Source organism: Sus scrofa, chromosome 15, assembly GCF_054392235.1.
Source record: "Sus scrofa isolate SSC_HxYL_T2T_F1_AM1 chromosome 15, Sscrofa_HxYL_maternal_Yorkshire_Landrace_v2.0, whole genome shotgun sequence".
Lineage (NCBI taxonomy): Eukaryota > Metazoa > Chordata > Mammalia > Artiodactyla > Suidae > Sus > Sus scrofa.
The window spans coordinates 150,916,726-150,942,062 of NC_139397.1; the positions used below are offsets into that span (position 1 = coordinate 150,916,726).

Here is a 25,337-nt window from a genome sequence, read left to right on the forward strand (position 1 = left end):
TTCCCCTCTGAAATCACTCCCAACTCTTGATGGTAAAACCGTGTGGCCCGTAGGAGAGGAGCTGGTCTGAAGCTTTCCAAGGCAGGAGGTGGGCAGCCAGCACTGCAAAAGCCATTTTAATTATAAGCTGTGGGGGGAGAGTCCTGTTCCACACCGTATGGAATTATAGTTTGATTTTCCCACATCCAAGCAGCAACGTTTAATGCAGATCCCAGGCATGTGTGAATCCTGGAACCAACAACGTTTAATGCAGATCCCAGGCACGTGTAAATCCTGGAGTCCACTGGGCACGCACACTGCAGGTCCTGCAGCATAGAGGAGTCCTCAGTCAAAGCCTGAGGACAGGTCCCTAAGAGCAATGAGCTCTTTATTGTTTATTAAGAATTCTTCAAAAGGGGTGGCTGAGTGAAGCCAGGCTGAGTTAGAACCCTAAGAGCTGTGCGACCTTGACCATAGGTCTGGATGTTTCACCTTGCTGTCCTTATGATGAACGTGCTTGTAGCCCATCCTTGCTCAGAGCATTCATTACCTGGTGTAGCATTCTCCCCAACAGCCTTTTTAATAGTGATATTTCATTCATTCTTCTCCCTTTCATATTTCCTTGAAAAACAATGAACAATCTTGGTCTTTTCAGAGAGAATAATTGTCCATGATTTTGGAAGAAAGCAGGTTTGATGCCAAGTTTAGATGCTCACGTGGCTCCCATCATGCCTGGTCTGGGGCAGCTGCAAGTGCTCCAAGGATTATGTGAAAGCTGAATTTGCATATCTAGCCAGGGACCCACTGTGATGCCTGCAGCTCATTTGCATATGTTCCTACTCCCTACAGAGCTTGAGTCTTCAGCAAATCCCTTCGTTAACTGCCACTTCACAGTGCCCTACACCAAGCCCACCTGTCCCCAGGGCTCGGATGACAGCCGTTAATGTGTGGGGCACAGAGCCCACATCACCTCTAGGCCTCACCAGGGCGCTGCAGATGAGGTTATGGGCTGAATTCTGTCCTCTCCAAAAGATATGTTGGAGTTCTAATCCCCAGCAGCTCAGAAGGTGACCTTGTTTGGAGACGGGGTCTTCAGAGAGGTAGCCAAGTTCAAAAATGCGCTCATAGGGAGGGCTCAGATCCTGTCGGACTTACACAATTAACATCTTATAAAAAGGCAATATTTGGACACAGAGACAGACCCGCACGGAGGCAGACTATGTGGAGAGCCACAGGGAAGATGCCCAGAGAAGACCTGAGTGATGCTGCCATAAGCCAAGGAACATCTGTGGGTACCAGATGCTGAAAGAGGCCAAGAAGCATCTTTCCCTTAGATTTTAAAGGGAACACAGCCTTGCTGGCACCTCGACTTTGGACTTCAGCCCCTAGAACTGTGAGAGAATACTTTCCTGTAGTTCTAAGCCACCTGGTTTGTGGTACACCGGTACAGTAGCTCTAGGAAACGGATACACTAGTTTATCATATGCTCTCTAGTATATACTGTATCTACTATATAAATACTTTATATATGAGCAAACTGAGTATAAGGAATTCCTCCAAGCTCTTGGCATCACAGGATGAACTCGAGCATCTTTATCTTTAGCATTCCTCAGTGCCTCCCACCTAGGAGAGGGGTAAGTTGCCTACTGATGACGGCCGTTATAGACACCAGCAACCCTGCTTTTGGCAGGTGGTGGTGATAAACATAGGCCTCCACATACCTGGCATTGCTGCACATGAGCTATTTTCTTCACGTTCCACCATTTATTTTGTGCACAAACTTGGGTGCTAGGCACCGGTAGGATGGGCATCATTATAAATGATGAAAGCCTTTCCCGGAGATGTTGGCCTCTCTGATTTCCGCCGACATATAAGAAATGGATGCACTTAATCTACCTGGGAGGACTTGGCAAGAGCTGGCAGGTATGTTATTGCAGACAAGAGGGGAAGAGCCCCTTGGCAGAGCAGAGGGAATCAATCCGCCTGACGGGAATCTGAAGGTGGAAGTTCCGTCATTGGCTTGAGCACAAGATTGCCAAAGCCGGATGACTTGTCAACATCACTCCTGATTAAAGCCTGGCAGAGTCTGGGTTCAAGTACTCTCGGAACCTCTGATTCCAGACAGCAGGCAGGGCTCCGAGGAAGAAACAACAGGACAGGCTCCAGCACTGTATTATATTTCTGGCAGCTCCTTGATCATGGCCACCATCTGCATAATGCAGGCACTCTTAATCCATATTTCAGTAATTGTCACCGTAGATCACAGAAATTCATTCACATGGCACACAAGATAAGGGATGAAGAAACTGCTTTATGCATGCAAATCAAAAGCGCTTGTATTCCTGAATATAATGACAGAGGAAAAAAAATGTGAGTTTCCAGATGTGCTAGAGAGAGTCCCTCTGTAACACATTCTGATGAATTTTTCAGAGATGAAATATGCCTTTGATTAAGGGAGGGTTTTTCCCCCTTTTTGATAAGTCCCGTGTGCACCGGGATACTCAGTTAGTCATGATGCCGTATGCACAATGAAAGGATAAAACCTTCACTTTGATTTATGATCCTGGTTATTAATTTCTGATGCAGCTTTTTGGTCTGGATTATTTGGGGGTGGAGGGATTTGGCAAAGTCTATGGGGAGCCAGGAGATTTACTGGCATAAACATCACAGCAGTGGTCTAGCTGTAAATAAGAAAACTTCTGAAAGAAGTATTCAATCCCACGTGATTAGCAGGTACAGGAAGCAATTTAAAAACCTAAAAGGTAAGTGGATACAGACTAGGATTTCTGCACAGGTAACTTCTGAAGCGGACCCCAAACACAGGGACCAGAGACATATTTTCTGCTTTCCCACCGAGCTGTGATTCCAAACCCTCTTCTCTAGGATGGGATGTTATCTGGATCCTGGTGCAGTCGGCCAGCTAAGACTGTACCTGTGGTTAATTTTGCTAATTTTGATCCCAGGTCATAGGATATAACTTCCACAGGATATTTTTTATTCCCTTTCCTTTTATTCCCATGTGATGAATATGCGCCATCACGGGGTAGCTGTATGGAAGTTCCAAGTTTTGGGTGAAGGCAGAATTCATACCATCTTTAGCCTTGATGGTGTCTTGGGCAAAGAGCCTTAAGGTGGGGTAAGGATGCCAAGCTGGCCTGGCAGGAAGAAGTTCAGACCTCGGGGCATCAAGGTGAAGGGGCACTGGTACCCAGCGTCCACTCACAAGATCTGTGAGTCTCAGGATGGTTCTGGGTGGTGGCTGTGGCCAAAGGATGTATCTGGCCTGGGGTCTCTGGGCAGAATTTGGGATGGTGTTATAATTACAGAGAAGTTCTACAAGATCCCCCACAGGCTCAGGAGTTCCCCTCATGGCTCAGTGGTTAAGGAATCGACTAGGAACCATGAAGTTGCTGTACGATCCCTGGCCTTGCTCAGTGGGTTAAGGATCCAGCGTTGCCATGAGCTGTGGTGTAGATCGCAGAGGCGACTCTGATCCCGTGTTGCTGTGGCTCTGGCGTAGGCCAGTGGCTATAGCTCCGATTAGACCCCTAGCCTGGGAAAAGGCAAAAAGACAAAAAAAAAAAAAAAAAAAAGAGAGAGAGAGAGAGATCCCCGCAGGCTCAGAGACCAGGTCCAGTCCCCAGGGATGAATCTGGCTGCTCGGCTCGTATATGGGGCTCTCATATGGGATCACGCTTCAGAAGATTGGATCCAGAACTGGGGGTGGGAACCAGGAGGGGCTTGAGGCCGAAGCAGCCAAGGTGTAAGACGTTTCACAGGGTGGGGGGGGGGGGAGCGCACATGCGCAGAGGTACAGAGGTGAGAAAAAGGAGGCCCTCGGTTTGGGATGATCTGCCCGCCTCCTTCAGGATTTGAGGTTCTCCCTACACATTTGGAAGGGAAGGGACTGGGAGAAGAGAGTCCTGCGCCTACATAGGGAAGAGGCTGTGTCCCCTCGCCCACAGTGGTTTGTAGAATAGCCAGGAGCGCTGTTCCCAGGGCCAGAGCTGGAGGCGATGCACCAGCCCCTGAACCGTGCTGCGACCTCCTTGCCCCGCATCTCCACGCCCTGCGCCCTGAGGGCACCTCCCCTTCCGCGTGATCCTGCTTCTTAGGGCTCTTCTCTCCCCGCCTTGCACATCAGCCCTCTTAAGGCTGGAGAACTTTCGCCTCCTCTGCTTAGCCAGACCGGAAAAGCACCCCTGCCTGGCTTATCTGACATTTTCCAGAAAACCAGCACACGAGATGTCTTTTATCAGACGTGAACCAGAACAGGGGCTTGGGGGGAAGAGGGGACATGAGCATCTGGGGAGGGAGGTCCAAGGACACAGCCACTTGGAAGGAGCTGAAGACGTTTGCGGGAGAGGCCACAGGAGAAAGCGGACACCAGGCAGTTGGCAGGCTGCCTGGGCGCCCCGTTTTCACCTGTTGATTCTCTTCTAAGGTCCTGGCAGTGAGGACAGAGCCTTTCCCCAGGTCTCTCTCTGGCCGCCTCTCCCGTCTAAGAGATGCTTGGCCGCTGGCCTAAGGGGTGACGCCTTGGGTGGTGGGTCTCCGTGCAGAACCCGCTTGCTGAGGGCCACGGAAGCGCCTGTGTAAACAGAGGCACAGACCCACTGCTTCAGAAATGCTGGCGAGGATCTGATCTTCAAAGGAGAGAGAAAAACTTAGGAGCAAGGAAACAAATGTTGAACCATTTCAAACAATTCATCATAAGACGGCAGTTTCTCTCCCCTCCACCCCCACCTAAATACATTAAATTTAATGAAACAACTGGTTCAAGTTACAGCTAACATTTTAGGCCAGGCAGATTTTTGATGAATTTTTCAAATGAGCACATGAGTCGCAACAATCATAATTCAGTCCGAATTGTTAAACTAGCACAACTGCGAAGAAGCTGAAACGGCTGCCTTTTATCCGTTTGAGCTGAGACAGAAGACAAATATATTTAGAGGGTTCTTTGCTTTGTTGTGTGTGTGTGCGCGCGTGCGTGTGTTTCTGAGGTGTGTTGAGCTTGGAATGCTTTGTGGTAATTAAGATCCGTGGAAGGGTAATTTTGGAGGTTCGGTGGTATATGCGGGGCTCGGGGATGGAGATGATCATGTGATGAAAACGGTTACGAGCTCCCGGAGGCCAGGGCGCTCTTTGCTGAAGCTCTCTGATGCCGTCATAAAGCCTCGGGGAAAGTCTTCTGGATTATTCCTCAACCACAAGCGCACATGCGAAGGCTGGCAAGCCACATGCGCGGAGGCAAGTGTTGGGAGAGGCCCACGGTGCCAGGGAACGGGCTCCGGGTGGGCGAGGCTCTGAGCGCGGCCGACCTGCTCCTCTCAGGACCCTGTCTCCATCACCCCTTCTGAAGCGCATGCGTGCCGGCCGGACTGAGCCTCAAGAAGGAACTGCGATTGCTTAATTCCAGCCCTCCGCTTGCGGCCTCTCCCCACGTCGGTGTTTGTGGATAACCGAGCAGACAAGGCAAAGCTTCGGCACCTTTCTCTGTTCCCTTGGATTCCGTCCTGCCAAGGTCACGAAGCTCTCTTGGAAGCCTCGATGCAGAACCATCCACCCTGTTTGCCCGGACAAGCTCGCGTCCTCCCCGTGGAACCGGAGGAGGCTTCGCCCTCCTCCTGCTTTGGCTCCATCCCGCAAAGCCCTGCTGGTCCGCGGAACCGCTTCCCCTTGACTAGGGTCCACGGGAAGCTCACTTTGATGAGAGCAATGATCGCCTCTCCAGAACGCACCCCCTCCAAGACATGGGGTTCCCCTGCCGATGACAGGCGGGTCTTGTTGGCGCCTGTCAGAGGCACGTGCTCAGAGCGCCCGGAGCAGATGCAGCTTGGCTCCCAGGTGCCTCGTTCCTAAGGGCGGCTTAAGTAGGGCACTTGGGGCATTGTGCCAAAACCACAAAATGAGTCAGCTCTTTCTGATGAAAGCTGACCTTCTCAGGAACGGGCAAGGAGGTGCTGGAAACCTAGAGTGAGGTGGGTGGCTTTGGAGACGTCAGAGTTGGCAACGGAGCAGCGTCCCACGGCTCGCAGAGAACATTCTGCGCGTCCCCTCTGAGAACAGTGCGCTCATTCTTTTCTTCTCTGCCGTATAAATAAGCCCTCTGGCAGCAGCAGCCCCCAGTGCGTCTGGGGAATGTAACCGGGTAGAATTGGAATGAGATGCCTGCAGAGACAGCACGAGGGGGTGAACCCTACACGTGAGTCAGAGGCGCCAGGAAGATGGAGCCTGTGTGGGACCTGGGCGGGGGGGGGGGCCCTGGTGTAAGCTTAGTTGTTCCAAATTGCCTACACCTGTCATCCAGGGTGGGACAGGTCCTGGGGCCAGAGGGGGACACAGTCCCAGGGAAAAGCTCAGTTTCAGGCAAGAGGCAGGGACCAGCATCCATTCCGGGCCCCCGCCCCCTACCATGGCGGATCTCTGGATCTAAACCCTGCCCTCATTTCTGTGCTTTTGTAGAAAAGGACACATTCAGAGATTGTCAAGTGCCTTGCTACCAAAAATATAACTTTCTTGGAGTTTCCTAGTGACCTAGTGGTTAAGGATTCTGTGTTGACACTGCAGCTGCTTGGGTCACTGCTGTGGCTCGGGTTTGATCCCTGGCGCTGGCATGCAACACGTGCAACCAAAAAAAAATTCCTGAAAATTAAAAAAACTCTCTATTTTTTTTTCTCGTCTGTATTTCCTAGTCTACCAGATCTTTTATTTTATCTTTTTTTTTTATTTTTACAGCTTTACCCACAGCATATGGAAGTTCCTGGGCTAGGGGCTGAATGAGAGCTGCAGCTACTGGCCACAGGCACGGCAAAACCAGATCTGAGTGACATCTGGGACCTAGGCCGGATCCTTAACCCACTGAGTTGGCCAGAGATGGAACCCACATCCTCACAGAGACTATGCCGGTTTTGTGACCCCCTGTGCCACAGTGGGAACTTCTGTTTTATCATTTTTTTAAAAAGCAGTTGCTGCAGTCCAGTTTTGTCTTTGCAGCCTGACACTTGTGTGAAGTGGCCCTCCAGGCCCGTCCAGGAGTAGGGACGTCCGCTCCACATCGGTTTGAATGCTCGCGTTGGGCTATGACAAGACAACCCCAGGATACCACTGTGTTTGCGAGCTTTTCACATGTACCCAAACGGGCAGGAAACACAGAACTGGCCCCAGGTGCTGGACCTTTTAGATAATTTGCTCTCCTTTTTTACTTTCTCCTGCCTCTCCCCCCACCCCCATTTTCTTCTTTTCTTTTCTTTTTTTTTTTTTTTTTGGATACTGAAAATTTCCAAAAGTGATTCGCCTCTGCTTTTATAAGGAGAAATGAATTAATACCAAAACAAAATAATAGACCACGAACAACGCTGGGAGGCCAGGCCCCAGACATCACTGTGCAGATGGGTCGGTTTAAAGGAGTTTGTGTCCCCGGATGCTGGCAGCACTATGTCACTGCTGTCAGGTCCCCTTGGAGTGACCCAGGCTCCAGCCCCAGGAGAGCGTGCCCATGTTTTAAAGGGTCCAGCCCCTGAGCCCTGCCTCTGCCATCTTCCCTTTCACACAGATGCCAGGAAGACGTTGTCAAACGTGGTGAACCCCCTTCAGTAAGAAGCTGTTGCGACCCGTTCTCACCTTATCAAATCAGAGGCTGCATGAAGTCCTGGGGGGTGAGATCATCTATTTGAACGACTTCGCGTTACAAATGAGGCGGCGCAGCAATATTAACCAGAGCGCTTCAGATTAAAAGCAGCTCTGGACGGGGGGAAGCATTTCCCTTGGTTCACGGTCAGCATGATCACATCCATCACTTCCACACGCATTCATTTTGCCATTTTTGTGCAAGAGACAGTAGAATATTTCATCAGAAAACAGGACATATCCATTCCTGTACGGTCATTAGGAATGAGGCTGCAAACGCCATTCCCCAAATTAATTTGGTTCAGGTTTGAGAAGATGCCGGTCTGGGGCTTCATTTTTCACCCGAAGTGATGCAGCCCCTCCTCCCTGTGACCTGGGAGCCTATATCGGGGCCCCGCAGGGTCTGGAAGATGCTGGGGTGCTGGGGTCGGGGTGCCCAGGAGGGGGCTGGGGGCAAGCGGGACAAAAGTGCTTGCTGGGACAAGGATGCTGTGTGAGGTTATTGAACGTGGGAGCTTAGCGTGAAGGCCCAGCTGTCCCCAGAGGGTGGGGACCTCCTGCTGAGGGACAGGAGGATGGATGGTGGATGGTGATCTCATGGGGAAGGGGGAGGGGCCAAGGGAGCAATCCTCCCTCCCTCCTTCCCTCCCTCTGAGGCTCTCCTCCTGCCAGAGCCGCCCAGAGCGCATGCGTGGATAGCCCGGTTGGCAGGGTATCCCTGGCAGGGGAGGTGGGGGAGCGTGGGGGTGGGGAAGCGTGGGGGTGGGGGAGCGTGGGGGTGGGACCCTTCAGAAAAAGACTCGAAGTCAGAAGCGGGCAGCCCCAGTGGAGCTGGCGTTTGATTCTATAGACACCCAGCTCTCTGCCCTGGGTGCCCTGCTCTGCCCCTGCTTCGGAGACCACTCTAGTGTCCTGCCTGTTTCTTCTTGTCACCATCCCTCGGAGGCTTCTGTTTTCGCCTCCTCCAGGTTAAGTGCAAACAGCTTCCAGAGCCCCTGCCCAGTGGTGAGGTCAGATCAGGGACCTGAAAGGCTTCATTCAAAAAGCTAAAGAGCTGCTGCCTGTTCTGGAATCCCCAGCAGCTCCTGGGGGAAAGTTTATGGCCTCCCTTTCCCAGGAGCTTGCCTGGCCTTGCATGTGTGCTGTGTCTCTGTTCTTACTAACAGAAACGTGGCCTTAAGAAGGAGCCAGAGTGTTCCCTGCCAGACATGAAAAGGGACCACCTGGGCCCAGGCCCCCTTACCCACCGTGTAGGGGGGTGAGACACCAGGGGCCTACCCTCCTTCTCATCAGCCCTGGACCACACTGCCAGACAAAGTGATTACAGTCTGGAAAAAAGATAGATGGATTTTGAGAATTTCCTTTGTGGCTCAGTGGAAACAGACGTGACTTGTATCCAGGAGGGTGCGGGCTCTATCCCTGGCCTCTCTCAGTGGGTCAGGGATGCGGTGTTGCTGTGGCTGTGGTGTAGGCCGGCAGCTGCAGCTCCAAGTGGATCGCTAGCCTGGGAACTTTCATGTGCGGAAGGTGTGGCCCTAAAAAGAAAAAAAAAAAAAAAAGATAGATGGGCTTTAAGCCATACAAAGGAACCCTGCAAAATCAAAATTAATGCATGTTTAAAGTCTCCAAAAATGTACGATAATACCTGCACAACTCAACTCAGAGATCTGGTGCATATTTGCTCTCTGATGGCACTCTGCCGAAGGCCTGTAAGTGTCCTGAGCCCCCTTAGAGTTCTTTAAAAGGGCCCGGAATAAGCACCCCAATGCCACAGTACTTGAGCTGCAGGCCAGCATGTTTCATGCCTGAGGCCTCAAAAACACAGGTCAGGGCATAGGACCCAACTACTGTCATAGGGAAATCAGTGCCAGTGAAATGATTCGGCAGCTCGTAGGAGGATGTACAGTTTCTGAAAGCTCCTGTAATCGTTGTGGCCTTGCAATTTGATGAGAGTCTCTCTTCTGTCTTCTAAACATGTGCCAGTTCACAGCCCCAATTCTCATTTCCCTCCTGCATTCCCTTTGCTTGTAGCATCAGCCGAATTCAGCTCCCTTGGTTCTCTTTAGCTGTAGGTCCTTTAGGATCTGGTCAGTCTGCATGTAGGGGCTTGATAGCAGCTTCTGAGCCGGCTGGGCCATCCTGGACTAGTGCTGAGCTGGGTTAGGAAGGAAGAGGGTTGTTGGGGTAATTGCTGTGAAGGTTCAGGGGAGGGAGGTTGGAGTGCTATCAGGCTGTGGTGGGTGAGAATGGCCAGGCCTTTGATGGCCTTGGTAGGTCATTGGCAGGGGCCCACTTCACAGGGAACATGGCTGGGCTTCCAACCTGAGGGGGACCCTGAAGAAGCCCATAGCTCGTGGTGTCAGACGCACACACTCCTCCAACTGGACAAGGAGTCACTTCTAGAAGGTCCGTCTGAGTGCATCTCTGGGGCAGGGACCACTTCCTTGGAACTTTGATGAATGCCTGCTCGGTTGGCTGCCATGTCGGTTGGTGAAAGGCAGAGATTTGCAGGTGAAGGATGGTGTTTCAGGACATAAGATGCCCACGTCTGGAACCAGACCCTGGTTGGAGATCTCACCACCCCACCTGCCCCCTGCGCTCTTGCTTGAGCTTCCTTGGCAGGGACTTTTCCAGGCAGGTTTTGATGGAGCACCGTAGACCTCGTGCTTCCGAGGATGTAGAGTCCAATGGGAGCCGCTAAGACCCAAGGGTTCCTCAAGGTGGAGTCTCAGTTCCTGAAAGCAGTGACCTGGCAGCTGGGAGATGACAGTGGCATCTCTGTGACATCTAAGGCACCAGGCGGGTGCTGTCCCACTGAGAGTCAGCCCTCACAGGGGCTAGCAGCACATGTGCTGTTTTGATGGGTCCAAGCCAGGCTAACGGTCAGGGATTCGCCTCCAGAACTGCGTTCTCTGGGACCTGCGCTGGTTCCATCATTCCCAACTCAGAGGAGGGTCGCCGGCTCCCATAGCTGTGGAGAGCTTTTCTGATGATGATTTATTATGGGGTGGCATCTTCAAAACTTCCCTCTCAAAAGGACAGCTTTAGAAGGCTTCAGAGCAACTTCTAAATATTTCAACACGCCCCGCCTCCCTGTTTCAACTTTTGCCTGCTCAGGCTGAAAGCGCTTAAGATTTATAAATCTGGTCAAAGAATGCTCTGGTGTTAACAACTCTCTAGAAAAAGGTAATTAAAAATAGCATTAATTTGCACAATTTAATCATTATGGCATGAAGCATTGCGGAAGATTAAAATGATTTCACCAGGGCAATCAAAGGATTTTATGATTAGAAGGATGTTAATTTTCCACAGTGATTTTCCAAAACGCAGGTCCTGCTTTGTCAAATCGTCTCTCCTTCCAGAACGGTCTCTGACTGTGGAGGCCGTTACTCAGGGCCCATCATGAAACTTTGGAATTCTGAAAAATGGAAAGCGGATAAGGTAGGAAGGAAAACGTAAATGTCTGCTTTTCTTGGTTCCTTAACTACCACACATTCAGAGGAAAGCCCGTCTGTTGAGCCTCCTGACAAATTACCGCATTTTATTTGCCTTCAGGGCCTGGAGCCCATGACTTTTCCCACAGAGCTTGTCTTTCTTTGACTCTCAATCCCACTCAGAGTTTATGGTCCTGCTTTTGTGTAATGTTAGCAAATGCGGTGGCATCTGCCAGGCTGAAGGGGGGGTCGTTCCTGGAGGCTCCATTTAAAGGTTGCCGCAGGTCTTAGGGTCCTTGGAGAAGAAAGCCCGGAGGAGGGGCGCTCTTTCACAGTTGATGTTGGCCAAAGGCGAAGCTGGAGAGCGGTGTATCGAATGACAGTCCTTTGTGTCAGAATAGTTTCAGTTAAGGGTCCTGCTCATTTAGCAGGAAAACCCTATTTGTAGCATGTTGGCTTCCACAAGCCTGTATTTGGTCTTCATTCACTGTTGAATAGGCACGTGGTGCATGTGTGTGTGGGGTGTGTGTGTGTGTGTTGGATGTGTGGTTTGTGTGCTGTATTTGCTTGTGAGTTGTATTGTGGTGTGTTTGTGTGTGTGTGTCTTTTCTATCTGGACGCATCACCCAGTGACCCCAGATTCTTCCACTCTGAGGGAAGGAATGGGCAGAAAGAAAGTGTGTCCGTTTCCTGCAGCTGCTGTTAACAAATGACCACACACTGTGTGGCATAAAATAGAAGAAATTTATCCTCTCGGTTCCGGGGCCCAGAGGTTGGAAATCAAGGGCCCCTGACCGTGCCCCTCAGGACGCTCTGGGGAGGAAGCCCTTCTCGGCCCTGCTGGCTTTGGGTGGTATGGGTGGTGCTTTGCTCGGTTGCATCCCCCTAGTCTCTGCCAGCATCGCCCCACGGTCCTTCCCCGTGAGCATCTGCTCTGTTCTGTGCCCAGACCTCCCCTCCTGTAAGGATGTCAGTCACTGGGTCAGGGCCACCCTCCGCCAGGTTGACCTCATCTTAACTTGCTTTTATCCATAGACTCTAGTTCTGCGTAAGGTCACGTTTAATGACACGGGGTGAGGATTTGAACGTACCTTTTGGGGGAACACAACTCAACCCACAACCAAAGGGCAGGCATGGAACTAAAAGATGGCTGATTGAGGGGACAGGAAACCAACGAACAAGCCAGCCGACATGCGAACAAAATCGCTGGACCAGACTCTGGAGGCTGGGCTCTGGGTCTTAGTGCACCTGCCCTCCCCGAGTCACTGACCGTGATGCTTCCCTCTTCAGGAGGGTTCTGAGCAAAGTCTAGAGTCGGTGGGGACAGGTGCCTGAGTGATGAGCAAGATGTGCCGTGAGAGGGGGTGGTGGTATTTGCACGGCAGATCCGTCAGCAGCCTGGTTCATTGTCATTCCACGCATGTGTTCACGATGAGAACCAACGCTTCAATCCCCATACTCAAAACTTAGCACTGCACTTAAATCTGATTTGACTGTGGCTCCCAGCAAGGACCTGTGATCTTGTACCGATGATAACGTGATTTACCAGTGTCCCTGGAATTCATAGGGCCAAATTCTGATTATCCACCGTGGGGATGCAGTGACATACCCATAAAAGAAATGCATTTTTCCAAAAAAGATGTATGCTTTCTAAAATGACCTCATAAATCCTCAATTAGAATGCAAAAATGTTAAGAGTGCCAAGAAGGGAAAACAGAAGTGTGTGTTTTTTGCTCTTCCATGTTGCCTAATGAAGGTCTTAGCTATGGTTAATAAGAAATCCTAAAAAAGAATACCATTTACTTCCCTATTTTGTGAATCTTTTTCATAGATTTTCTCTCCAATCATTCACATATACAATGAAACTTACAGAATGTCCGGGTCCCTGTCCTAGTCTGCCTGGGCTGACTACCGCAGACCTGGGGCTAAAACAGCAGGAAGTTATGTCTCATGGCTCTGGATGCTGGAGGTCTGAGATCAAGGTGGCAGCTGTATTGATCTCTGCTGAGACCTCTCGCCTCAGCTTGTGGTTATAGCCGTCTTCTCTCTGTGTCCTCACCTGCTCTCTTCCCATTGGCTCACATCTTCCTCGTGTTATGAGGGCACCAGCCCCATTGGATCAGGGCCCCATCCTTGTGACCTCGTTTAACCCCAGTTAACCCTTTAAAGGCCCCCCCCCCAAATAGTCACATTCTGAGGTACCAGGAATTGGGGCTTCAATATGTGGACTCACAAGTCAGCCTCTAAGTGACAAAGGAGCTTAGAGGCAAGCTGGTCCTCTGTGGTCCCTTTATACAGAAGAAGGTGCATTCTGAGTGTTAGGCAGGCTGGATGAGTCTATGGCAACAAAGCAAGAGGTTGCAGGGCTTCGGCTGCAAGGTTTATTTCTTGCTCCTGTGAGCTGGCTGGTGAGGGTCCATGGAAGCCTCTGACCCAAGTCCCTCAATGTCCAGGTGGGTGGGGTCTCTGAAGCTTGTGTCTGCACCTTCTGGAATGAGAGGCACCAGGTGGCAGAAGCAAGGGAAAGAGCACATGTCACTGGAGGTGACACCTGCCCCTTCTGGCTGTCGCCCACTGGCCAGAACTGGTCCCATGTCTCCTGAATCCAAAGACGTGGGAAGGTGGGGGGCCACACAGGAACCCTTCTGCTACGACTTTGTCCAGATCTTTGCTTTGTGTGGTGATGAGCCACATGTCACACTTTACTCTGTGCCGGGAGGATCACACGTGCATAAAACCTAACACCTTCACTTTTGTGTGAAGACCTCCCAAATGTGTGCTAATGTGCTCTTCTCCTTCTCCTCCTCCTCCTCCTTTTCTTTTTGCAGCTGAACCTGCATCATGTGGAAGTTCCCAGGCTACGGGTCGAATTGGAGCTGCAGCTGTGGCCTACATGGCAACCTGCAGCAATGCCAGATCCTTAAACCCACTGATTGAAGCCAAGGATCAAACCTGCATCCTCATGGATACTAGTTAGGTTTTTAACCCACTGAGCCTCAACAGAACTCCATCTTAATAGGTTTTATTCCTCATTTTTTCCCAAAAAAGCCTGGCTGGAAGGCTCCTGGGTAGACACCCAGGGTGTAATGATAAATAAGGCATGATCCGTGCCTTCAAGGCCCTTTAATTCTAGAGGTAGAAAACAATTAAGGAGTTCCCTGGTGACCTAGTGATGAAAGGATCTGGCATTGGCACTGCTGTGGCATGGGTTCCATCCCTGGCCCTGGAACTTCTGCATGCCTTGGGTACAGACAGAAAAAAAGGAAAACAACTGAGAAAGCAGAGTGAGATAAGAGCTTTCAGATGAAGGTGGAGGGGAGGAGGGAAGCTGCAAATGCCTTTCCAGGAAAAACGTATGGAAAGATGCCCAAGACTTGTGAGCTAGGCGAGAGAACCCACTCCCAGTGTGTGTGTGTGTGTGTGTGTGTGTGTGTGTTTGTCCGCAAGTGCTCCCTGCAGTGTCTCCTGTGAGCCGAGGGCTGTGACGCGGGGTCTCCTTCCTTTGTCCCTGCAATCCTCTCTGCCTCCGCCTCCCCTTCCCTCCTGGTCTACCTGTGGGGTCATTGCTGGGCTCTGCGTCTCCTGGCTCTGGCTGAGTCCAGCCAGTGGGGAAGGGTCCCTGGCAGAGGTCAGACAGAGGGAGGGACAGAGATCTGGGCCTTCTCCACGGGGTGGTGGGGGGTGGGGGGTGGCAGGTGTCTGCCTCCTACGCTGGGACCCCACCTCCTCTCACCTGTCCTCCAGGCACCTTCTCCTGGGTTCCTGTCCCCGTGCCCTCCAGGCCCGGAGGGGAAACAGCCGGAAATGGATGCTGGTAGTTGCTGGAGGGCTTTTAGCAAAGCACCAGATCACAGGGGGGAGGGGCCAGATCACAGCAGGGAGGGTGGGCTCTCCAGTGAGTCCCTCCGAGGCTGTGACAACCCTCCCTTGTACACCACTGTGTAAAGTTAGAATTAATCAGTCCCACGTCCATCTCTGCCCTCAAGCCATCCTCTCCTCTCCTCCACAGGGTTTAAAAACCACTTGCTGGGTTACATGGAGGCAGAATCGTGGAATTGTTTTCTCGGATGGACCCACATGCGACTGGATTCATCTTTTTTTTTTTTTTTTGCAGTTACAAACTAAACTTCATTTTATTTTAATTTTTAAATGATTTTTATTTTTTCCATTATAACTGGTTTACAGTGTTCTGTCAATTTTCTACGCGCAGCAAGGTGACCCGGTCACACATACATATATAGATTCTTTTTTCTCCCATTATGATGCTCCATCATAAGTGACCAGATGGACTCATCTTCTTAAATGAAAAGAGCATCTGAGAAAACAGCATCATTATGCGAGTCGGTCCTTCCTTTTAACAACCGCATGGAGCATAAACCACTGTGTTCTTTCCAGCTCTGAAAATGGAATTCCAGCTTTCAAAACAGCCAAGGGAGTTATTTACGTAATGAACTAAAAACAAATAAAAAACCCAGCAAGCACCAGGACTCTTCTTAAGGACCCACCTTCCTTGAAGGGCTCTTATGAGAATCAGATGCTCAAAGAACGCAGGGGAATGCCAGGTCTGGCCAGTGGAGATTCAACGTTGGCTCTTACTTGGGGAGGTGGAGGGTGGGGAGTGGCTGGGGCATCACTAAAGCATCACGGGACAGGGAACTGCCCTGCGTGGCCGACAGAGGCACAGAGGTGAGGAAGGAGAGGGAGCAGCCAGGGGGGAAAGTGGACCAGGAGCCCATTCCCGGACCGAGCCACATTTAAGTAGAGCTGTGGAGGGAGTTCCCGTTGTGGCTCAGTGGTTAACAAATCCGACTAGGAAACATGAGGTTGCAGGTTTGATCCCTGGCCTTGCTCAGTGGGTTAAGGATCTGGTGTTGCCGTAGACCCATAACCTGGGAACCTCCATATGCCTTGAGAGTGGCCCTAAAAGAGGCAAAAAAAAAAAAAAAAAAAAAAAAAAAAAGAAGAGCTGTGGGATCAGTTCAGCTGGACTCTGATGTGATGAAACTGTGAAATTCCTTCTTTCACTTCTCATTTTCCACTCAACTCCCATCAGTAGCAACCACGCTACGCATACAACTATGTGGAATATGTGTTTTTTTTGTTTTTTTTTTTTGTTTGTAGAGTCTTGTTCATGCTTATGTGTATGTGTACCTATAAAGAAAGAGCTGATTTTCATTGTAAAATCCAAGGAGATGGAGTTCCCTTCATGGCTCAGTAATAATGAACCCGACTAGTAGCCATGAGGATGTGGGTTCAATCCCTGGCCTCGCTTAGTGGGTTAAGGATCTGGCATTGCCGTGAGCTGTGGTGAAGGTTGAAGATGTGGCTTGGGTCCCGAGTTGCTGTGGCTGTGGTGTAGGCCAGCGGCCATAGCTCCCATTCGACCCCTAGCCGGGAACCCCCATATACCTCAGGTATGGCCCTAAAAAGACAAAAAAAAAATTAAAAAATAAAATAATAAAATAAAATCCAAGAAGAACTTAGAACTTACACAGGCCAAAGCGTTGGAAGGTTTAGGAATCATGGCCAGGAATATTCCAGGATCTCGCAGGACCCAGGGATAGTGGTCGGTTACAGGGGTGTTTCCATGTGAGTACGTGGCTCATGGATGCCTTCATCCTCCAGAATGGGGACAACGCACAAGGTATGTGACTCTTGTCCAAAAGATCAGGATTTGGGGGTGGCCCTTAGGAATGAGTGGGAGGAGAAGGCAGGATGGATGCACTGCTGCTTTGGTGGCTGGAGAAGCTTTTAAGGAGCTGGTGGGATTTGCACCAGGCTCTGACCTTTTCCCATCTCTCACCTCCCCCACCAAGGGTTGGTGCCTCATGTTAAAGTAACACCCCAAAAATCCCAGGAAAAATTTGGGAATTTACCTGAGACACTCTATTTCACCATCGCATCAGAGACGGAGTATTTATTATCAGAGTTCCTGTTGCGGGGCAGTGGGTTAAGAAGCCAAATGTAGCAGCTCAGATGGAGCAGAAGCAAGGGTCTGATCCCCTGCACTGTGCAGTGGGTTAAAGGATCCAGAGTTGCCACGGATGTGATGTAGGTCACAGCTGAGGCTCAGATTCCATCTCTGGCCCTAGAACTCCATATGCTGTGGGTGTGGCCATAAAAAAAATTGTTATCAAGAGTATACAATGTATTTGTTATCATTTAAATACTGTGGCAAAGAGCAAATGGGAAAAATAGTTTCCTTTCCTTTCCTTTAATTTCCTTTTCCTTTCTTTCTTTCTTTCTTTCTTTCTTTCTTTCTTTCTTTCTGGCCCAAAGTGCAGCCTATGGAAGTTCCCGGGCTAGAGGTCGAATTGGAGCTGCAGCCGCTGGCCTACACCACAGCATCAGCAATACCAGATCTGAGCCTCGTCTGTGGCCTACATTGAAGCTCATGGCAACACCAGATCCTTAACCCAATGCGTGAGGGGCCAGGGATCAAACCTGCATCCTCGTGGATACTAGTGTGGTTCGTTACTGCTGAGCCACAATGGGAACTCCACTGAAAAGCAGTTTCCTTATGATCAACGAATATACTTAGAAGCAGGCTCCATATGTTTTTTTGTTACTGTTTTTAAAGATAATTAAAACTTATTAAACTTTTGAAAACAACAATTCTCACTTATGATACAAATCATATAGGTTCATTGCAAGGAGAAACATCAGAAAATAAAAGCGAGCAGAGAGTAAGAAAGTAAAACATCTCCTTAAAATCCTATCCCTTGCGGTATCTATTGCTATCATGTCTGTGACCAAGCTTCCAGATTATTCTCTAGGTGTGCGTGTATTTCCTTATCCTTAGATTTCAGTGGACACGCTGTTTATTCGCTGGACGCTAAGGGCTGGGGGAAAGTCGCCAGTCGTGGTTGCAGAGATTATCCCATGGTGAGGACGGACCACAACCTCCCAGCACATGCGAAGCTGTTGTTGCACAAGCATCGTGGTTACAGTTTTTCTACTGCACTGTGCTGATGGTTGCACAGGCTTGGTTACAATGGTCTTGATAACTAATAAACTGAGCCTAGGAAGTCCTTAATCATGTTCTTTAGAAAGAAGGCCAAGGAGCAAAAAGTCTAGGGTCAAAAGACATGCACATTTTATTTTTACTTATTTATTTATTCATTTTTGCTTTTTAGGGTGGCTACACTCATGACATATGGAACCTCCTGGGCTAGGAGTCGAATCGGAGCTGCAGCTGCTGGCCTACACCACAGCTCACGGCAATGCTGGATCCTTAACCCACCGAGCAAGGCCAGGGACCGAACCCACATCCTCATGGTAACTAGTTTGGTTCATAACTTGCTGAGCCACAACGGGAACTCCATTTTTTTTTTTTTTTTGGACATGTGTATTTTAAACCTTGATTTTAACTGCTAAATTGTCTGCTAGAAAAGTTGCACCAATTTATAGTTTTGTTAACAGTGATGGGGTGGGGGAGGGGAGAGTAACTTCTTGTGTAAATTTGAGGTTTCTTGCTTCCCAGTGGGTTTGATTTTTTTTTTTCATACAACCAATGCCATTTATCCTTATTTTATATGAATTTCCTATTCAAGCCTCTTTTTAAAAATTTCGGTTAGTGTGTTCATCTTTTCTTTTTAAACTTTTACGATTCACCCTTCCTCAAAAGGTTTTGACACATCTTATTTTTATGAAAGATTTGAAAAAATAAGAATAGACCAAAGTAACATAAAGAAAGCAAAGTACAAAGCAAGAAAAACACACACACAGCATACATTACATGGTTACCATAAGCTCAGACCCATCCATTTAGATCTGACCTTCCCGAAGGACAAAGAGGAAACGAAAAAGCTCTGAAACTTTCCCTTGGACGAGAGGGCTCGCTGTCTCTTCCAAAAAAGACAAAATTATTTGGTTAATATTTAAAGGAACTTATGAGAAATTGTAGAAAGGTTTGGGAAAGCATTGCTGAAAATATCTTCAGACAAGACTATTAGACCCCTGGTAGTTATTACAGTCAAATAATTCTATAGTTTGATACATGAAGACAATTACCGAGAGTCCATTGCGCCCTGGCCTTGGGGATTTTAGAGACTACTTGAATATAACAAGCAATATAAGTAAAGTGTACTGGTAAAAATAAAACCACCAACTTCTAATTTTCTCATCTACAGAGAGTAATAAGAAAAAATCAAACGGTAATAATTTATTATAATAATTTCATTAATGAAAACATTTTTTTCACTCCACCCCCATAAAAACCCACTAGAAAAGCACGATATTGGCATAAAAGATAGTAGTATCCCAAACCAGCAGTTATAATTACACACACATATAAATGGCCTTGTCCCTAGGATTTTCATTGAACTATGAAGTCATAAAATCTTTTTCGTTGAGGGGCACCAATTTACAGACTGGTGTCTGGGAGACTGAGGCAGAGGAACCCTGACTGCATTGCCCAAGAGTCCCAGCTAAAAAAGAGCAAAGCTGGACGAGAATTCTAGATCCCTAATTTCTGTCCCCAAAGCAAGAAAGAATCTTCAGACTGGAAGGGAAGAAGCAGAGAATGAAAAATATGAATTTTGAGGCATGAGAGCTGGAGAGATAAGACAAGATTGGCTTCCATGCCAACAGATTCAATATTTGGCCTTAGAGAGACTTGGGTGTGGGGAGAGCTGGCGGATACAGGGGACAGTCACGGCAGAAACACTTGGGAGCCCAAGGAGCTACCAGGAGCCTGGATGTAGAAACTGGAGTTCAAGGGTACTCATATGGCCCAGGAAGCCCTGGGGGTCGGCTCTGTGCTCAGCGCTGGCTCCTGAGCCCCTGTTCCAGGATGCCACGGCATCTTCAGGAGGCTGGTGCTTAGCTGTGTGACGGCTGCAGGAGCCCTAGAGAGAGGCCCTCCTGTGTGCCCTTCTCCGCAGTGTCTCAGCGTCAGAGACTCCCCATGTTCTCACGTCCCACAGGTGGTCACGCCGTCCTCGAGGGAGGGGCTGCCCACCCTGGGGTGGTGATCACCCTCCCTCCAGTCTGGGTGCAGCTGCCTCTGAACCTGCATTTCCCTCTTCTCTAGAATCTCACCCCTTAAAACACAAATCCATCCTGTAGTTCCCATCATAGTGCAGCGGAGATGAATCTGACTAGCATCCATGAGGGCGCAGGTTCGATCCCTGGCCTCGATCAGTGGGTTAAAGGATCCAGCGTTGCCGTGAGCTGTGGTGTAGGACATAGACGTGGCTTGGATGTGGTGATGCTCTGGCCGTGGTGTAGGCTGGTGGCTACAGTTGCAGTTTGACCCCTAGCCTGGGAACCTCTGTATGCAGTGGGCGTGGCCCTAAAAAAAAAAAAAAATCCATCCTACCACCTGCAGCATAAGTGTATCCCACCCTACTTGCACCTGGTGGTGGGGGGGAACCTGTCAAACCACTGCCCCCATTAGACAACAATCCCCTATCTTCCCTTGTCCCCCCAGCCTCCTTTGACTTCTTAATGGAGAGTCAGGGAACCCCAGTCCTGGGAGACAAGGCAGTGGTCAGTCGCTTCTGGGAAGGGCAATACTGCTCCCATCCTTTGACCATGAACCTGAGTCCCCAGGGTTAACTGCTTAGATGGTGGTTCTATCCTGTAGAACATTTTCCCTGGAAATGAAGTTCTCCTCCTAGATTTTCATTCATTTGGATGTTTCTGTGGGTTTTAGGGAGGAGAGGAGTGTTAACCCCTACGTGGCTGCACCGCCAGTTGGGGGTGTGTTTCTGCCTTCGATGTGGTGGACAGGCCTTGCTTGATGGCACAAGCTCAGGGTGGAGGACCGTGGACAGTTGGTGGAGGCCAGGCTGGAGGTGCTGGCAGGAACCAAGACTCTGGCCTGGGGAAAAACAAAAAGATTTTACAATACACTTTAGCTGTTTAGAGACAAAATTAGTTTTAAAAACTAACGAATGCATTTTTAGTATTTCCCCATCTCTTTATGGGTTTGAAATGACTGTGGCCTCATTCTGCAGATGGGAGGCAGATGAATAGCCTCGGAGGCCACAGGCCTGGGCAGAGGCATTCAGCAGATAAAGCCCCAGTGCAGTAACGACTCGCAGTGATGATTAATCAAGGCAGAGAGCCACAGCGTCTGGATCAGGCTGGGTTGTAGAGTTTTCATAAAGAAATTCTCCTGCCAAAAGTGCCAATACCAAATATACCCCCAAACAGAAGCCAAAGTCTAGCAAACACCATGGTAAGTGTTATTTTTCTAAAGCAGAAAAGGCTGGAAGACGGCAGATTGAATCACCTAATTTTTTTTAGAAAAAGTTGATGTGCAGGGAATCTCCCCAAGAAAATCTAAGTAAAGGCAGAATTTCTGGCATAAAAAGAGCTCTAAACAAATGCCAGCCTCTCTTCCCTTATTTAAAACCCTCTTCCCGTTCAGGGCTGAGCGAAGAGGACCGGCTGATTCTCAGCATCCATGAATAAAGGAGAAAGATTTGCAGTGAGCTTATTTGCATAAAAGCAGTACTTTCTTAGATGGTGGGTCAGAGTCACTGAGAAAGGTCTGCCCTTTCGAATGTGTTAACATCTTCGGCCCATCAAAATCCGGCTCTAAGCAATTTACTTGGTAAGAACTTTTCCTAAAATTAGAACTTAGAAATTAGAATTAGCCTGCATCCATCAGAGTCAGCCTATCTCCTGAAATAGTCTCTTCTAAACTAATAGCAGTTTTTGTTTGTTTGTTTGTTTTTTTAACCTTGTTACCCCACTTCTCGGAATAGATCAGTAATTAGCCATCAGTGACTTGAGCCAGGAGGAGCGGTAAGCAAAATAGTTCACAGCCTCCCTGTTTTTATAAGCCCTAAACTGGGAACAACATAGGTGTCCAACCAGGCCCTCCTCTGGACTGTGCGGTGTCTTGGAAGGAAAGGGAAAAATGGGCCCTCTGAGTGGTTAGCCTTCAGCTCATGGCCTGGCAAGCACCCTTCGTCCAAGAAGACACAGCCCCAGCCAGGATGCATGGCCTGGTAGGTTCAGGGGAGCTGGATTCGTCTCTCAAGTGCCTTTCTGCTGGGTGCAGTTGGGCAGTGAACAACCTGTACAACCATGCCTGGAAACCCTGTCCTATAGTAGAGGGTTAGATGCAAGTGTCAGAGTAAGCTGGTAGAATGGAATATTATACATCTATGAAGAATCAGGTTATAGGCAAACATTTATTGAAAAAGGCAATGCTGGGAGTTCCCATCGTGGCTCAATGGTTAATGAACCCAACTAGTATCCATGAGGATGTGGGTTTGATCCTTGGCCTTGCTCAGTGGGTCAAGGATCTTGCCTTGAGGTGAGCTATGGTGCAGTTCATAGATGCGGCTTGGATCTGGCGTTGCTGTAGCTGTGGTATAGGCCAGCAGATGCAGCTCGGATTGGACCCCTTGTCTGGGAACTTCCATAGGCTGTGGGTGTGGCCCTAAAAAAACAAAAAAGAAAAGAAAAAGAAAAAGGCAATGTTTTTGAGGACACACAGAAAAAGAGCAGCAGGCCACAAATGGCAGAAAGTCCAGACACGAACACTGACACCTTGAATAAAGGGCAAAAACTCAAAATTTAACTCTCCTTGCCTCTAGGTGGTGAGATGGCAGATAAAGTTTTCTTAGTGGTTTTATATTTTGTTTTATGTACAGCTTTTATAACTGATGAAATTATAGCTCATTCTCCCTGTTCACAGTAGCTGAGTTCTGGAAGGTCAGCACAAACAGGGACTTGGCAGATAATGAGCCACTGGGACAAAAGCTCAATACCCACACAGGGTTGGGTTCCTCTGAGCCTCTGGTCACGACATTTCATCAACGGATCAATATGTGACCTTGTTAGAAGTGTGTTTCTCGTTAAAAGTATCTTATTTTATGTTTCTGATACATAACTAATTACACCCAGTATTTCTTTATAAGAAAACACTAGCTGCGAGGGTTTAACCTTTTCACTACCCTGGGGAACGTGGTCATAAATTTCCTTAGCTTTTAGTCCCATAGCAACGCTTTTGCCTCTGGATTGAACAAAAAGTTGGTCATGATCTCACGAATGCACAAATTTAGCTGCTTTCCAACTTTTCCATTGTTTTGTCATGCGCTATAAATGTCCCTTTGGCATTTTCCAGAGCCGTCTCACGTGCAGGTTGGTGGCTTTCCTCTTCCTCTCTTGGGAATAAGCTGCCCGTTTGCTCATTAACATTGAACTGGCGAGTTCCCTTTGTGGTCAGTGGTTAAAGAACCCGACTAGGAACCATGAGGATTCAGGTTTGATCCCTGGCCTCAAAAACTGGGTTAAGGATCCGGCATTGCCATGAGCTGTGCTGTAGGTCGCAGATGCGACTTGGGTCCTGTGTGGCTGTGGCTGTGGCTGTGGTATAGGCTGGCAGCTGGTAGGCTGGTAGCTCCGATTTGACCCCTAGCCTCGGAACTCCACATGCCGCAGGTGTGGCCCTAAAAACCAAACCAAACCAAAACAAAACCAAAAAAAAAAAAACCACATTGGGGAGTTCCCATCGTGGCGCAGTGGTTAACAAATCCGACTAGGAACCATGAGGTTGCGGGTTCGGTCCCTGCCTTTGCTCAGTGGGTTAACGATCCGGCGTTGCCGTGAGTTGTGGTGTAGGTTGCAGACGCAGCTCGGATCCAGCGTTGCTGTGGCTCTGGTGTAGGCTGGTGGCTGCAGCTCGGATCGGACCCCTAGCCTGGGAACCTCCATATGCCGCGGGAGCGGCCCAAGAAATGGCAAAAAGACAAAAAAAAAAAAAAAAAAAAAAAAAAAACCACATTGAACTTGCAGCTAACCGTGCTACAACTCAGGCCTGAACCAAGCTCCATCTCACACATGTATTTTCTCACTAGGCGCATGGCAGCCTTTTTGTGCTCAGGCTACCAGAGAGCTCATCAGCCCTACCCTTGGGGCCATCTTAAACTGCCAGGGCTCCTGCAAAAAGCACAAAAATGCAACACCCACGGCGCCAAACGGACTGCCAAAAGGCCACTTGTTTACAAATCGAGTTGAAACAGAAGCCAGAGCGTCACCTTGTCTGACCTCAGCTGGGAGCAGGTGCTTCGGACGCTCCCGTCTGTGGCTGCTCCACCCATGTCACAGATGCCCAGGCGCTGCATGTCCTGATCTGGGAGTTACAATAAACTGAGCGAGAAGGTGAGTTTGCAGATATGGAGTCAGTGAATACAGAGGATGCTTGTCCTTAAAAGCGAACACATCCAGGTGTCAGTGCAGGTGACATGCAAGTGAAGGCGCTTTGACTTCAGATCTTGATAAAGCATGAGGACCTCAGTTCACTCAATACTGTTTTTCTGAACGTAGGGCTGGAATGCTGTCCACTCGGGAATCATACATAGTGTAACCTTTAGTGATGTTTAATATGTCTTATGTTAGAGAACGGTAATTTCCAATCAAAATCATTATGTCTCCGTTTGATTTTTCTGCTTGGAATTTCATGCACAAAGCACCGAATTGAAGCAAGATGTGCTGAAATCCAAGTGCAGCCCTGGTGCCGGGGAGCCTCTGGCATGAGGGGCAGGGTCACTTTGGGGGAGTTTCACACTTGAGGGGATCCCATTTCACTTCCCTTGGCTGGAGCCCCACCCAGCACCTGGGAAAATAGGCCCCCGCACCCCCCAGGCAGCCCTGCCTGCCAGCCCTGCTTCAGAGAGAGGTTTAATTTAATTAACAGAAAACAGCATCAATAAACATTAGCTCAGCGAGGCTCTCTCAGTGACTCCAGGGTCACAGGCCCAAGCAGTTGGGGACACACCCTGGGTCTTGGCCAGGCTCCCTGACTGGGTGTCTCTTGCCTGGCCTTCTGGAAACTTCCACCATCCCTTAAGAAGCAGTGCTGTTGATTTGTCCAGCCAGCTCTCTGTTGTCATAAGTTCAGTCACCACCTCTATTGCAAGGAACATCTCTGCCCCCTCCCAGCACTCTGCCTGGGCCAGCCGGAGCGGGGACACTAGCAAGCATAGCCCCTCTTCAGTCTGTCCCCCCAGAGTCCCTGCATCGTCCATTTTAAGGACGGGCTGACAAGACAGGGCATCCTCAACAAAGGACTGTGAGAATGAAAAGGGAAGTAACCACGTTTGTGGGCCAGATGGTTCTCGAAGGTCCTGCATGAACTGTGAAATCCTGTGGCAGTGGGGTTTGGTGACGACAGAAAGGAGAGGTATCCCCAAGTTATTTGCTCTGGGGGTAGGGGGAGGAGAGCCAGGACTTGGCCTTGAAGTTGGATCTGCCCTGACCAGCCACGGGGAGTGCCAGAAAACCCTTCCTTAGAGAAAGGTCAAGGAGTTCCTGTCATGGCTCAGCAGTTAC

General features: G+C 49.3%; 1 long non-coding RNA gene across 1 annotated transcript in view; it reads left to right on the forward strand.

Moving 5' to 3' along the window:
• The first annotated feature begins 6,058 nt into the window (after nucleotides 1-6,058).
• LOC106506425 (uncharacterized) overlaps nucleotides 6,059-25,337 on the forward strand; it is a 42,366-nt gene continuing 23,087 nt past the window's right edge. Inside the window, exons 1-4 of the long non-coding RNA XR_001301701.3 lie at nucleotides 6,059-6,184; nucleotides 7,535-7,637; nucleotides 15,052-15,604; nucleotides 23,864-24,167. This is a non-coding gene — a long non-coding RNA (uncharacterized LOC106506425). The remainder of the gene's footprint in view (nucleotides 6,185-7,534; nucleotides 7,638-15,051; nucleotides 15,605-23,863; nucleotides 24,168-25,337) is intronic.